This window comes from Pan paniscus, chromosome 4 (assembly GCF_029289425.2).
Source record: "Pan paniscus chromosome 4, NHGRI_mPanPan1-v2.0_pri, whole genome shotgun sequence".
Classification (NCBI taxonomy): Eukaryota; Metazoa; Chordata; class Mammalia; order Primates; family Hominidae; genus Pan; species Pan paniscus.
Genome location: NC_073253.2, coordinates 143,384,175 through 143,396,597, shown reverse-complemented (window position 1 = coordinate 143,396,597; position 12,423 = coordinate 143,384,175). Strand labels below are relative to the sequence as shown.

The window sequence follows — 12,423 nt, the reverse complement described above, 5'->3', positions numbered from 1 at the left end:
TTCCCACCTCCATCATATTTTCCTGAGGCCTTTTTAGTGACTTCAACATTTAATCAATCAGATCTTGTTTTTAATGTCTCTCTCCCTTCAACATAATGCCTTTTTTGCATGTACCCATACGTGACTGAGTCCTCTTTAAATGATGACACCTAAAATATACGTTATGACTGGTCTGTTCTGATTAGTGTATAGTATTTTGGATTCTCACTTTCTCCAAATCTAAAATTTTCACTCTTCATTAGTGTGCCAAAGATAATATGAGACCAATGGACAGATCCATCCTCTGACTCATGTTTACTTAAAACAATTGAGTCTTCTAAACATGATATAAGCATATTCTCTTCTCACCATTGTGTGTGTAATATCTAGTTCCCAATTTGTATAGAAATAGAGAAAATCTTTCTATATGATTTTTAGCTTAGGAAAATGACCATAGATATTCTCCTTAAGAGAAGAATCACATCCACAGATAGGACTGATAGTTCCTTGCTGAGAATACTTTATTGAAGACTCAAATCCATGTTTGTACCAGATTATTGCTTGCCTCCTCAGCTGTCCAAGACAAACTGGTTATCTAAGTGGAATCTGCCAAAGGAGACTTGATATCCTTAAGCATCAGGGAGATTCAGCACAATCCATAATTTTTCAACCAAATTGCACCTTGGCTCTTCCTACAAGAAAAGTTATTATTATTATTTTTTAAAAGGATGGCTTTGGAAATATTAAATGAATAGTTTCATATTTTTAGATTAAGCCAGCTAGATGAGTACATGGCATTAAAAAACTGAGTAATTAATCAATAAGCTTTAACATGGTAGAAAAGAGACGTTTCATGGTAATAAGAGCCAGAGTCAGAAGCCAAAGAATCTGTAAATTTTTCTCTTAGCAGCCAGTTAGCGATATTGATCAAATTTTTTATTTTCTTAGCATCAATTTTTTCCTTATATATTTTCTTCCTCTTTTCCTCTCTCTTTTCTTCTTTTCTTTTTTTTTGGTAAAATATTATGATAATAATCATAGTCTTATGCTTCGTTGTAACATCTAGCCTGTTAGGTACTAAGATTGTTTCCGGCTATTTCTGAGAGAGGCTAGTTCTGCAAATAATACATTAAATTCAGCACTTACACAACAGCATTGCAAAAGGTACATCTGTTGGAATATACATTTCCATCAGATCCACAGTGAGGTGTGTAGTCCATGGTACATGCCTCAGAATACCTGGTACACTGAATCTGCTCCATCAGAAACAAACAAACATGTTTTATCTTTCAAATAATTAAATCATAGAAAACAAACTTTTAAAATATCTTAAAAGATCATTCATTCCAAAATTCCATATGCAAAAAATATAGCTGCTGCACCTTACATACTCTGTCTCAACAAGGCTGGGAGTCTTTTCACAGCTAGGGACAGCTCGGTCCAGTTTAGGCCCTCTCTCTCACTAATTCCCTATATCTAAGTGATGAATACACCTTGTGGATTCTATCTGGTACTTCATTTCTGAGTCAGTTCTCTCCTCATCATACTGTCATCCACTTTATTCAAGCCCTCAATATGTCCTGTTCAAACGACCCCAGTTTTCTGCTAATTCTCTGCCCATTCTCTATGCTTATCTGAGGTTTCAATCACTCTCCACACTGATGCCAGACTGATCTTTTAAAAAACAAAATAGATATTGCTCTTCAAATACTTAACTGATTCTCCATTAGGAGATAATCCTCTCCTGACTCATGCTTATCTCTTCAGGTTTGTCTGCAATGTCTTCTGCTTCTTACTCTTATTAAACCTCAGGACTGAGTTCCCAAGTATTTCCTGCCCCTGGATACGTTTGTGCTTTTGCTCTTGCTTTTCCTATCTTGCCTAACTTTTACCAACTGTATCTATCAGGACAATTCCCACTCCTCCTTTAAATGTCATTGTAACTACTTATAGAACAGTTTCACGATGATACTTCTCTTTCTCACCCATCAAATTTGGTTAGGTGCCCGTCCTAAAACTGAACTGTCTTTATTGTCACAACCCCATGTTTATAATTATCTTATATCACATTTTAAACTCTATTAGAACTATTGACACTCCACCCACCTAGCTTTTTACCCCTGAATTGTGTCTACGCTTGTTTTTAAATTTTTTCATACTTTATTTATAACTTTTTTATTGTTATAAGAGCGTCTTTGAGTTCCTAATTTTCCCTGAAATCCTCACCTTAACCTTCTAGTTAATTGCAATGTTAGAAAATAACTATATGGATAGCAATATATTCCAATTAAGGGCTATAAATAAGGTTTGTGAACTGTTCCTCTGCTATATTTCAGATCTGCTTAGGTTGGCCAGATGCCTTATCTATGAATATAAATAGTCATAGGTAATTTTTAGAATATGTATTTTTAAATAGTTGTTTTCTACGAAAGTGAGGCATATTTTGCATTAAGAATTAAGAATTAATAAAATTTCTGCATATACTTACACATTTACCTTCATGAAGTTTTCTGAGTTGAAATTCTTGATCTCTGGAAGAGAAGATTTTATTGAATGCATAATGTGATAATTTGAGATTTCATAGTCTATAGAGTAAAATATTCATATGTTATTTCTTTGTTGTCTGACCTAGACTGAGAATGAGAAGTTCTTGTTGAATAACTATCCCAGTTGGTTAATACTGATAGTAAACATCTTTAATATATGAACATTTTTGAATCAAGTAAGAATATAAAAACATAAAATCAACACTAAAAGTAGATTGAGCATTTTTTAAAATCCTGTGAATATTCAGTGAGAATCTAAGACATAATATAGTGTGAAAACATTCTTAACTTTGCAATTAAGAAAAAGAAAATACACCCAAATCTTTCTCTGCCACTTAAAGTCTGAACAATTTTGGTATAGTCACTTCTTTCTAAATATTAGATTTCTGCTCTCTAAAAACAGGATATGAGATAATATAATTTTAATCTCTTCTGGTTGCATTAGTGTGTGAGCTAACATATACTGAGAGACCTTATTCTGGATAACACTTGCTGTGACACTTGACTTTAAATTTTCAAAAGGACTAGAAAATAGGAGAAAAGAAGGAAGAAAAAGATAAGAAAAAAGGAGCTTACTTCTATAAAACACTCTGTGTTGGCTACTTAGCTAAGATTTGGCATGCTTTATCACAGTGAATCCTAAATTCTATTATAATTTCTGTCTTAGAGATAAGAACACTGAAGCTTGTAGTAACTTGGGTATTTGCATAATCTACAAAGTGGAGTCTGGATTCTAATCCGAATGTTTGACACCAAAGCCCATGATTTTAACCATGAATCATAAAGTATTGAATTCATACTACTGGAAGGCTGGTAATAATCATTGTTTCATTCTTCTAAAGTCTCAGATCTTGTTAAAAGTAAAGACTTAATATTAAACTTGTAGTGCTAGTAGTGGTGGGGATATGCTAATTCCAACTATTCATTTGTACTATCATTCTCTTCCCTCAACTTTTCTAGATGATCATGAGAGGAAACACAAATTCTAAAGGATAGATCAAAGTCATGTATTTCCATATAAGTTCACAAGGTTTTATGTGTCTATGGCTAACAGCCTAAATAGAAATAGCTATCCTCAAAATTCTCCTGTGGAGGAAGAAAAGTATAGAAGATTCATGAAAATGTGACCAATATATATTTCCTGCTTGGGACTGTTTCCTTAAATGCAATGTGGGTATCAAATGCATATAGGTAACAGCTAATACCCAAAAGATAGTGTATAATGTGAATGAGAATTTGGTTGAATAACAAATATATTTTATATATGTATATATATGTACAAAAGTAATTGCAGTTTTTGCCATTACTTCCAACAAGTACACAAACATACACATATATATATTTACATATGTAAATCCACATATACACATATATGTATATTTCTTTAGACATATAGCTAAGCTTTTCTTTTTCACAACTTTAACAGAGCAATGTGCATGGGGTATTGAAGAAGCACACAAAAAGTGGCATTTGTCAAGCCATGTTTTAAAAGACCAAGATTTTGGCCAGTGTGGGCTTTATAATCATAAAAAAAGAAGAGTTGGGGCTTCAAATTGAGTATAACACTTACTGGTTTTGCATACAAAACATGCATTCATTACTGTAAGTTTTCTGATCTGTGCCACATATTGGTCTCCAGTCTCTTGGGCATGCAGTCTTTAAGCCTTTAATGTATCTGGAACAGTTCACCTATAGTTGGAACAAAAAATAATGCCCTGTATTCCCATTATTAAATTCTATTCTTATATGAAGATGTTGAAGGGGAAGGAAGTGGAAAGAAAACTAGCCTCTTCAGCTTTTCAACAAACACATCTGAAGAACTTCTATGGACCAAGTGTTGTGCTACAGAAATAAACAGACCAGAACATGGCCTAAATAATAAGGGAATTTTCTGTTTAACAAGGAAATATCAGTCTCTCCTTTAAGGATTCTAATGAAAGTCTAAAAGAATAAGGAATGTGAAAAATGCTCAGAAAATTTAAAATACTATACAAAGATAAAAGTTTACTTTATCTGCGGTTCTTTTGAGAAGAGGTTCCTTGTGCAAGCTTTAGAGAAGGAAATACCACCAGGAAGGCGCAGAGCAGACATGTTTTTACCTCCAGAGGAGTTACGTGAATCCACTGTGAGCCAGTTTAGCTACTTTCACAGCTCTATTTACACATTCACTATGACTTCATTTTTACAAATACCACACAGAGAAGGTTGCACTCACCTTTGTCCCTTTTGTTTGATCACCAGAAGAGAGCGAAGCAAGAATCAATTGAAGAGGAGCAGTTGGAGAAAGAACAAATTGCACAGTTAGAAGTGCAAAGCTAAATCCCCATTGTTCATGGTAACCAAAACCCATTTCCCAGCAACAGTCCTTGCCCAGCCCAGCCCTAAAAGAGGCCATTTCTTCATGCAAGTCCAAACTCAGGATGAAGATAGACATGCATGTGGCTCTGATTAAAAAAAAAAAAAAAATCCAGTGGGGAAAGCTCTGTTTATTGAGAAAGGGCTGTCACAGATGTCCAGGAGTTCCTGTGGGCATCCTCTGGGTAGGATGGCATAGGTTATGGTCCCAAAGCTTTATAGGTTGTTTCTGAAAGGGCAAGTCATAAACCTGAGGGATCCTGCTCAGGAATGGAACATACAGCCAGAATCCTTTTATCCATCTCCTCAGTCTCTCTTCCTCACACTAAAGATCTGACTCAACTCACTTTTGTTAATCAGGCCAATTCAAACAGATGCCTTCTAAATTTTCTTTAGACATTAACATTTATAATTTAATGAAGGCTGAATATATTACAGTTAACATAAACACGTGACTATTGGAAAGAAACCCTGACTTGCCATATGGCGAGGTAGCCCAAGCAGTGACTGCTAGACCAAGGATGGCAAAAGCAGTGAAGCCCTTCATAGTGATGGTGAATGCCAATGATGGAGATATGCTGCTCTGAGCCAAGGAGTCCAGAGAGAGAAGAGTGGTCTATCCCATAGAGGTATAAATACACAAACAAGGCAGGGTCCCTCCCACATCCAAGATTGACCTTTTCAATGATGATTGTCTGTTAACTCAAGATAGGGTATTTGCTTCATTTGTCAAGGAAAAGCACATGCCAAACCACATGGCATTTAAACATACCAAAGGTCATGTTGCAATTTGATCTCCAATGTGTAAATGTTGGGAGGTGAGGCCTAGTGGAAGGTGTTTGAGCCTTGGAGAACCCCAAAATATATGTATTTCTCATCAATAGATTAATGTCCTCCCTTGGTAGTGAGTGGGTTCTCACTATTGAAGGACTGGATTAGTTACCAGAAAGCAGGTGTTATAAAATTGAGTTCAGCTTCCTAGATTCTCTCTCTTCCTTGCTCTGTTGCCATGAGATCTCTTTGAACTTGCCACTCACTTTAATGCTTCTCCACCATGTTTTGACCCAGAATGTAGCCTCACCAGAAGCCAGCCAGATGTGGTGCCATGCTCTTGAACTTAGCTTGTGGAACAATGAGCTAAAAAAAAACAAAAACAAAAACTCTTTCCTTTATAATTTACCTAGCCTCAAATATTCTGTATAGCAAAACAAAATGAACTAAGACAGCTAATCTGAGGGTGAGCATCCCTACCAGAAGTTCCTGAGTAAACCTTACAGCTGGAGCTCATCCAGCTGCTTCTTCTGAGTGTATAAGAATAGCTCCTGGCTAAAGAATGATGTCACATTTCCTGTTCAACTCCTCAATGCCTGTTCTACAAACAAAGGCTAGAACATGAGCAAATATGTTTAAGAGCTCACTTTTAGAGATCTTAGCAGTAGAATTTCTGCCAACTCCTTTTACTTAAAACTACAGGAACAAAGTTGATTCCAAAGTAAGAATATAATAGCTGACAACCTTTCATTGTATAACTGACCCTGTGGATTTCTTTCATGTAAGTCAAGGCATTGGAATTCACTTTTTATCACTAACCCCATTGCTATATGCGGATTAAATCTACAAATGTACTTTTTCTACCTCATGTCCTGTAGATATAAAATTGAAATATTCTACAAATAAGCAGAAGTGACCATTTCTGCAGAAAACTAACAATTTTCTAAGATCACTGAATACAAATTCCATTCCTTTTGCCTGAAAACACAATCAGATAGACAATATTATTTATACAGAGAACACAAGACTAGGATTCATGAGGCTAAAGGATGTAGTGTAAAGAACATGAGATTACAAGCCATTCACTTAAATTTTTATTTCTGATTTATACTCACTTAGGTTTGCTCAGAAAATCACTGTTCCTCTCAGCTTCAGGATCTCCATATATTAAGGATATTGGATAAATTATCTCTAAGTCTCTTCCAGTTCTGTCAATCCAGGATTTTATCAACCTTAAAGAAATACCTTTTCCTGATTGAGCTCTTTGTCAACTACACATTATGTATTTAGCTAATAAAAAACAATTAATTAGTTGAAAGTACAATGTTAATTACAAAAAAAAATACACTTAACAGGATATTTTTTCTGGGGTCATGCTACTCTTTGCCCTCCTTTTTAGCTGCAGCTTATCTAATATTTCTGAGAACCACCTCATGATTATAGCCTTCTTCAGAGGGAGATGGGTACATTTCATAAGTTCATATTTCATGGAGCTAGCTTATTTCCAACAATGCCAGCTGTTTCCATCATTGCTAACAATTTTTAATCTGTACCTGGAAGAGAATGCAGAATCCCTAAGTTCTTTGAAAAATAAGTTCCCTTCTCTATCCTTGTAGAGGCTTTATGTTACTGATCAGAACTGAGAGTGTCTGCCCTAAATATTACTTCCTTTTAAAATTCTTATCTTAAAGGTCTAAGTTTACTCAACAACTTTTAATGAGCAATTGCTTCATGCCCAGCATCGCATTCAGCAGTAGGGATAAAAACAATAATAAACTGTCTCTTTTTAAAGAAGTCACATTCCAGTGAGACAGACCAACTTGTAAATAAGTAGCTAGTAAACAGTGACAGTGGGTAATATAGGTGTAAGAACAGGGTGTTATAGGAGCATAACAAATGAATAAATAATTCACATTCATATGGGGAAGTAGGTCATGGAAGGCTTTTAGAATAAAGTAGCATCTTTACCGAGATGAAAAAAAATAGTATAGAGTTTGGGGAGGCAAAATTTCTAAAGTGGAAAGAAAAAGGGGAAGAGAAGGAGCAGGGATGGATAGAGTGGTTATGTTAGGAAGAGGGGACATGTGGAAACAATTTCCAGAAAATCATTCAAGTGTAGACAGGAAGGAGAGCAACACAAGTGTTGAGGCTGAAGAGGTAAACAGAGCATTCATGTGTCAGAAGAAGCCACTTCAAGGTTTTAAGCACAATACCATCAAATCCTAATTTTAGATAATTACCACAGGGGAGAAGGGAATGAAGGAGAAAAGAGTACAGCACTGAGATCTGTTATAAAGCTGTTGTAGTCAATCAGGAAGGAAGGATGATAGCTGGAACCAAATGTTTATCAAATTTGGTGATTACATGAAGGATAAAACTGAAAGAGGAAGACAAGGAGAATGCATAGATTTCAGGTTTGCCTAGTTTTGCTTTGTACTAATGAAGTTTGGCTGCTGAGTAGGATTTTTCAACCAATTTGAGTTGGGAAATTGAACAGATCTGTGTTTTGAAGAGGTCATTTGAAAACAAACAAATTGTAAAAGATACAGCCCTTGTGTTGCTCTCCTTCCCTTCTACACTTGCCCCCTCTTCCTAGCACAACCACTTTATCCATTCTTGGTCCTTCTCTTCCCCTTTTTCCTTCCATTTTAGAATTTTTGTCTCTCCAAACTCTATACTAATTTTTCTCATCTCAGTAAAGATGCAGCTTTATTCTGAAAGTCTTCCATGACCTCCTTCCCCTATGAATGTGAATTATTCATATTACAAACAAGTGTATTGCAGAAGGCTATTGCAAAAGTCTGCTGAAGTGAGAAAGAGGGTAGAAAATACATGTTAAAAAATAAGGTAGAGGCCACATGCGGTGGCTCATGCCTGTAATCCCAGCACTTTGGGAGGCCAAGGCAGGTGGATCTCCTAAGGTCAGGAGTTTGAGACCAGCCTGGCCAACATGGTGAAACTCTGCCTCTACTAAAAATACAAAAAATTAGCCAGGCGTGGTTGCACGTGCCTGTAATCTCAGCTACTCAGGAGGCTGAAAGGAGAATCGCTTGAACCCGGGAGGCAGAGGTTGCAGTGAACCAAGATTGTGCCACTGCACTCCAGCCTGGGCAACCAGACCGAAACTCCATCTCAAAATAATAATAATAATAATAATAATAATAATAATGTAGAATGCAAGATGTCCATAGACTTAAGAAATAGTTAAAAGCACTATAACAAATTAAAATAAAGTACCTAGAATGACTTGCAGCAACACAGCGCATCATCCCTCAAAATAATCCAAGAAAAACTTTTACATGGTCAAATGAAAATTCTGTCAAGAAAGAAAAATATTTTAATTGATGTTTTTTCCAGGCACCTATCAAAAAGTGACAATCTTTCTCTCTGTTCTCTCTTCATGCTTGAAGAATGATTTATTGTCATATGTTATTTACTTAAAAGATTAATTTCAGTACTGGAAAGAAAAGGGGATCTCTGTGCCAGGATGGTGCCCAGGAAAGAACAGGATGTCCTATTCTGCTTCTTTCTATGAAAAGAGCAGTTTGGGACATCATCATTAGTAAGGTCCTCAGCGAGTGTCATTTGAGGACTCATTCATAATCTAACTGGGTTAGATACTGGAGTAACCTTGGTCAAAGTCAATCAAGAAGGCCACAACTACACTAGTTAGCTCTGCTGCTATAACAAAGTACCACAGGCTGGGTGGTTTAAACAACAAAAATGTATTTTCTCACACTCTGGAGACGAAAAGTCCAAGACCTAGGTGCCAGAAAATCCCGTTTCTGGTGAAGGCTCTCATCCTGGTTTACAGGTGGTTGCCTTTTTGCTATGTCCTCAAATGACCCTTCCTTGTGCACATTCAGAGAGAGATCTCTGGTGTTTCTTCCTCTTTTTATAAGGACACCAATCCTGTTAGATTAGGGTCTTTCCCTTATAATTCCATTTAACCTTAATTACCTCCCTAATAGCTCTATCTCTAAATACAGTTACTGTGGGGGCTAGGGTTTAACCTGCAAATTTTGGGGGAATGATATTCAATCCATAAAATAGCACATAGATTTGGGGTACAAATGTGAGCTTCTCTATGTGTTTTTCTTGATTTCAAGCACATATTAAGTTTTTTATAAAAGTGAACTTTTAAAAATTATTACTGTTATTATCGTAAAATGAAGAATGTTGTTGGTGTTTGAAGGTGTGGAAAGGCGCAAAGTGTAGACAAGTTGCAAATAAGGACAAGAGCCAGACATTCATCCATTCCTGAGTTAGTTGGTCTGCACCAGGGAAACTACAGCCCCAGGGTCAGATCCAACCCATCATGTACCTTTGTAAATAGAGTTTTATTGGTACATAGCTGTGGGAACATGTTTACATAATATAAATTTATTTGCATTTGTTTATACAATAGCAGCAACAAAAGAGAATATATATTACACAAAACCAAAAATAGTTACAATTTGGCTCTTTACAGGAAAAGTTTGGAGAGCCATAGTCTAGATAAGTGCTCTCCTTAGTTTCTTTCTTTTTTTTCTTTAATACCGTGCTATAGTATCCAGTCCATTTTATTAGAGTGAAAATTAGGTACAAATAAACAACAGCAAATCCTGATCCAAGATATCCACAGGACATGAGTGCTTACTTAAAAGATTAAAAACTGGTGAAGAAAATGGTATGTTTCAAGAAAATTAGAAACCATGCATACTTTTGTATTTTCTAAAATTATAATTTTTTAAAATTGATGTTGTCAAAAATATTTTGGAGGTTAAAACAGAAAAAAAAACCACAGGGAAATTAATTGAATTAGAGAGCTTATTGAATAGGGAAAATTCTGACAACTTACTGTTTTTATATTAAATAATGACAACAAGCATTTATTGAGCTCTTAATGTATATGAGATCTTCAGTTTACGGCATTCATAAACTATATAATATAATCCTCATTGTAACCTGTAAGGTAGAAATTATTAGCTCCCCTTTTACAGAAGAAATGAAGACCCAGAAAGATAAAGTAGCATTTTCATTGTCATAGAGTTAGTGAGTGACAAAGTCAGGATTTGAGCTTAGATCTGCTCAGTTCCCAAGTATCTGCCCTATTGTGGGATGGCAAATACCTGATGTTCCTGCCTTTTTTACTTCTCCCTGTGCCTATGGCAGGAATTACTAATCAACTACAGAATTATTTGCTGTTGGTTCCAGAGGTAACTTGAAGTTTTGTCTCACTTCTAATTTTAGATTCAATGAGTAAATGTGCATGTTATTATATGGGTATATTGTATAATGGTAGACTTCTAGTGTACCTATCACCCAAATCGTGAACATTATATCGAATAGGTAATTTTTCGACCCTCATCCCTCTCCCATCGCTCGTTTTGGAGTCCTCAGAGTTTATTATCTGTCTTTATGTCTATGAGTGCCACTTATAACTGTGAATATGCAATCTTTGATTTTCTGTTTCTGAGTTAGTTCACTTAGGATGATGGCCTCCAGCTCCATCCATGTTGCTGCAAAGGACATGACTTCCTTCCTTTTCATGGCTGCATTGAATTCCGTGGTGCATATAAAACACATTTTTAATCCAATCAACTGTTGATGGATACTTAGGTTGGTTCCATGATGTTGCTACTGTGAATTGTGCTGTGATAAACATCCTAGTGCAGGTGTCTTTTTAATATAATGATTTATTTTCCTCTAGGTAGATGCTTAGTAGTGGAATTGCTGGGTCAAATGGTAGTTCTATTTTTAGTTTTTTGAGATGTCTACATACTGTTTTCCACAGAGTTTAAAATAATTTATATTTTCATCTAAAGTATGTAAACGTGCTCTTTTCTCCACATCCTTAGGCATTTCTGAAGCCTGAAAGAAATGGGAAGGCTTCAGGAGGACTTCTAATATGAGAAAATAAGAGTTTCAAAGGGATAGATCTCTGAACACCCTTAATGCAAAATGAAATCTGAAGATCAAATTATACAGAGAAATGCATAACTATTTGGTAGTAGTGGATAGATGGGGCTGACAGAAGTATTTTGGCTTTCTTTAGTCCCGTCTCAGCATCACCTTCTGGTTTAGAATTTTAGATCTAGTTTTGAAGCCTCAGTGAGATAGGTCTGGTTTTCATTTACCTCCTGTCCATCAGGATATAACTTAAGTAACCCAAAGATTAGTTTACTTGATATTTAGTGAAGCTATTTGTTACCATTTTGACAAAGATTCCATTTTATATACACTCCTAATTTGTATACACCCCAAAATAAATCAACTTTTAGCTTTTTAAATCACAAGCAATGTGTTCTACACATTCACTCTCTTAACCCCAATCCTTGAGCCTCACAGTATTTTCTACTTTATTTTCCTTGGTCATGTTCTATTCCTGACCTCTGCACCCACCCTGCCCTCCAACTTTGATTCTTACTCCTGAGGTCACTGCGCTTCTCATTTCCTTGTCTCATCCCATTCCAGACTATTATATCCTCTACCCCACTCTATCCCTAAGCCAAACTCTTTCTCTGTACTCGGAGTGATTACCAAGAATTGGTTAAATCTTAAGGACAGGATAAGAATGTCTTTTGAGTATATTAATAATAATAAAATAAAGGGTTTGTGTTTATATTCTAATCAAATTTTCAAAATGACATAACAAAACACCTTCTCAGAAAAACATATGTTTTAGCCAGAAAAAGAGTTTTTCTGGATTTCCTATTAGTGAACAGGAAGAAGATAAAATCTCATATGTCATGGGCACTCTAAACCCGTCCTGTACATCCTGAAATTGCCA

At 35.7% G+C, this 12,423-nt stretch overlaps 1 pseudogene; it reads right to left on the bottom strand.

Moving 5' to 3' along the window:
- Positions 1-505: 505 nt before the first annotated feature.
- On the bottom strand, positions 506-6,478 carry LOC129397894 (double-headed protease inhibitor, submandibular gland-like; annotated as a pseudogene).
- Positions 6,479-12,423: the final 5,945 nt, after the last annotated feature.